Source organism: Octodon degus, unplaced genomic scaffold, assembly GCF_000260255.1.
Source record: "Octodon degus isolate 3935 unplaced genomic scaffold, OctDeg1.0 scaffold00269, whole genome shotgun sequence".
In the NCBI taxonomy this organism is placed as follows: Eukaryota; Metazoa; Chordata; class Mammalia; order Rodentia; family Octodontidae; genus Octodon; species Octodon degus.
Window position 1 is genome coordinate 486,938 of NW_004524845.1, and position 4,220 is coordinate 491,157.

The window sequence follows — 4,220 nt, forward strand, 5'->3', positions numbered from 1 at the left end:
CATGGTTTACCTTAGGACTCATTCTTGGTTTTCTGCATTCTATGGGTTTGGACAAATTATGTATCTCCCATTGCTTCACTGCACTGAAAGTCCCCTGTGTACCACCTGCTCATCCCTGCCTCCCTCCAATCCTGCCCAACATTGATTTGTTTTTTTTACTGTTTCTATAATTTTGCTTTTCTTTTTTCTTTTGTGTATTTGGTACAGGGTCTCACTACGCAGCTTGGACTCCTAGTGATCTTCCTGCTTTCAGCCTCCCTAGTGCTAGGATTAAAGGTCTGTGCCACCAGACCTAGTCTCCTTGGCTGGCTCAGCCTACCTAGGGACAGGGCATGCTTTTTTTAGAAGTTGGAATCATACAGTATTTAGCCTGTTCAGATGGGCTCTTTTCAATTAGTGTTAGACATTTAAGATTTTTTTCCTATTTTTTTCCCATCTTGATAGCTCTTCCTTTTAGGGCTCAGTAAATATTTCAGTATCTGGCTATGCTAATTTATTTACTCACCTACTGAAAGGCATCTTGGTTGCTGTCAAATTTTGGCAGTATTACCAGTGTCCAGAAACATTCATGTGAGTTTTTGTGTGACTCAGCCTTGTTCAGCCAGGACATGTCCTGTGTTTCAGGGAGTGGCAGAGGATTAAAACCAGTGTCCTAAAATCTTCTTGCCAAACATGATCAGTATTAGAGATTAAGAAAGAGTGGGTCTTAGGCATAGCTTATCTAGTGTCCATTGTCAAGTCTAATCCTATTTGTTTTGTACAAAATATATAACTTTGATAAATAGTTACAAAGTTTATAGTCAGACACAGAACAAGCCAATGAGAGCAAAGCAAGTCCAATTTGTAGGAAGACTTTGACTAAGAAATGTAGTGACTGAGGTAATTAAAGCCAAAATACAAACAACCCCAATATTTATGTGAAGAAGCTTCATTCTGCCAGAACAATCAGGCAAACACTTAGAATTTCCTGTTTTGGTAATTCCAAGACCAAGAATTACAGTTTAGTAACACCTTTAGGATTTTTTAAGTATACACAACTGTAAAAAAAGATTTAATATAGTATGCAAAAACTCTAAATGACTTTTGTACCAACTGGAAACATACATTTTTTGGGGCAAGACTGATTCACCAAGAGAATCATGGGTTTTGCCAGTTATATGGCTACAAACAATTCACCAGGAAACAATTTACCAAAGTATTTTAATTGCTTTTATAACATGTTAAGACAGCAAACTAAACAATTTAGTTACTTGTATGACATAGTAAAGCAATAATCATTACTGAGTGCATTGTACCAAGATAATTACATTTTTAAAAATAAGGAAAGTCATGCATAATAGTATATATAATAATGATAAAACTTTAAACATTTAAGTAAATATGAACTTCCTTAGACAATTTTCTTAAACACTTAAAATTTAAGACAGTAGAGAGCAGAAAAGATTATTTTGAGAAATGCAAAACTTCTTTTCAAAGTTTTGATATAAATTTTGCTAAGCATAAATCAATATCCCAGGCCTGGGGAGATGGCTCAGTAGAATAAATACTTACTTGGCAAGCGCAAGGACCTAAGTTCAATCCCTGGTTCCACAAAAAAAAAAAAAAAAAAATCAATATCCCAAGCCTTACTGTTCTAAACAAAGGTTCTTACATCCCTGTGTATTATTACATTTTAAATTTTTTCTTAAATATTTTTCTTTTTACTCAAAAGATATGCTAGTAAGATGAACAACTAATTTACACCAAAAACTTTTAGATCATTACAAAATTATGCCTTTGGGTCCTATTTATCCACTGACAATTTCTGATTTAGATGTACTTAGGTCTTTGATATTTAAGGTAAGCTTTGATGTGCTTGGGTGAATATGTACCATATTTGTTTTTTTCAAAAGAGTGTCGAAAACAATGTGAAAAGGACAGTCTTTCAATAAGAATGTTGGGAATGGCTGGGGTATATCTCAGTGGTGGAATACTTACCTAATATATGTAAGATTAAGTTTAATTCCCAATGCTGGGGAAAAATGATCAAGAATGTTAGAAAAATTGGATATCTGTATACAGAAGAAATGAAATGGGGCCCCATATTTGCCATCTACAAAATCAAAGTCTTAAATGTAAGAACTGAGACTGTAAAACTGCTGGAAGAAAATAAGAGGAGGCCTCTATGAAATTGAGCTAGGTAACACCAACAGCTCAGTCAAGAAAAGCAAAAACAGACACATGATTACTTCAAGCTAAAATAGTGACATGAAAACAACCCAACTGAAACACAAAGAACCTGAATGACAACCTCTAAAGACAAGTGGCCAACAATAAAAATGTTCATCACCACTAATCACAAGGGAAAGACAAAACCAAAAACGAGACATTATCTCACACCTGTCAACATTATCAAAAATACAGAAGTTATTACCTGGAGAAAAGGGAATCAATGTACACTGGGTAAGAAATCAGTACAGCCATTGTGGAAAACAATATAAAAGATCTTAAAACATTAAAATAGGTTTGTCACATTTACCCACCAGTCCTATTCCTGATTATATGTCTGAAGGATACAAAATCAATATGTTGAGATCCCTGAACCTCTGCTGATTGTGTGATTATTATTTTTTTAAATGATGCACATATATTTATTTTTTTAAATTTTATTTATTTGTGTGTGTGTGTGTGTGTGTGTGTGTGTGTGTGTGTGTGTGTGTGAAGCTCAGCCCACCAGGGGGTGGGGCTGGCTGGCATGTAGTGCTGGGGGATTGAACCACGGTTCCTGTGCTTTGCCAAGCTTGTTCCAAGTAGGTGCTTTAGACTACTGAGCCATCTCACCAGCCCCATGTGCGATTATTTATGCTAGACAAGGTATGGAACTATCCTAAATGTCCATTGCCTGATGAACAAAGAATATATGGTATATGCATACTATGGGATATCATTTCAGTGTTAAAAAGAAAATGTCATCATTGTGATAACAAGAAGGAACTTGTAGGACATTCTGCCAAGTGAAATAACCAAATCACAAAAAACCCAAAATACCTCAGTGCCATTTATTATGTGGACTATAAAGCAATCAAACTCAGAAGTAGAGCTTAGAATGATTGTCCGAAACTAGGAAGTAGGAAGAATGGAAAGTTCTTGGTCAAAGGATACAAAATTTCAGGGTTAAATGTTGGTCAAACTGTATAAAGTTTCTCAAAGAGGCTGGGGAGATAGCTTAGTAGAATAAGTGCTTGGTTGGCAAGGGCAAGAGCCTGAGTTCAATCCCTGGTTCCACAAAAAAAAAAGAAAAAGAAAGAAAGAAAAAGAATATAGAGCCCACCACAGCAGGGACACTGCATGCTGGGAAAAATAAAAGTTTCTCAATTTATTCGGGAAAATAACTTTTTTGATATTAGTTGTACAATATGGTGACTATAATACATTGTATATTTTTAAACTTTTTTGTTTTGTTTTTTATATTTTTAAACTTAATAAGTTAAAAAAATAAATTTCAAATATCTCACCACAAAAAGTGGTATTTGAAATAATGTTAGTTTGATTTAGTCATCCTCATGTTGGATATGTATATAACATTTTTTATCATATGTATGTATATAAACATAAAACTTAACAGAAAAAATCAATAGGTATAGTCATTTGGCACAGAAGGTCATTATATATACTTGATTCTTTACTATGTTGTGACAGTAATCCAAGCATCATTATTTTGATTATGAGTGGTTTGAAGAAGATAGGATTTCATGAGACGTCTTTTGCTTTGCCTTACTGATTAGTACATACTTCGTTGAGTCAGATTTTACATGCACAGGTGCAGGGAAAATATAATGAGCTGTTGAATTAAATATAAACCATCAAAACAGTACCATTAAAATTATCTTTTTTTAATAAGCACATATTAAATGTTTATTCCAATATAATTTCAATTATTTTCTGGACTAAAATGTTAGGCAATTTTCTGAGTAGTAATATTACAATGAATTTTTATTCTCATTTGCAAATAGGTTCCATATTATTTGAACTAATTTAATTAGTGTGTTAAATAGGCTGGGAATAAGGAAAAGGCATTTATTATTTCAGTAGCACAAAGACTGGGTTGTCATTGCTTCAAGGTAGAATAAGGCCATTGGCTCTGAATCTTAGAAGTGAATAAAGAACTATCAGCAAGCAGAGCATCTGGAGAAATGTGCCCAGTAAGAAATCCATTGCAGAGAATTCTTTCATGGTAGAGA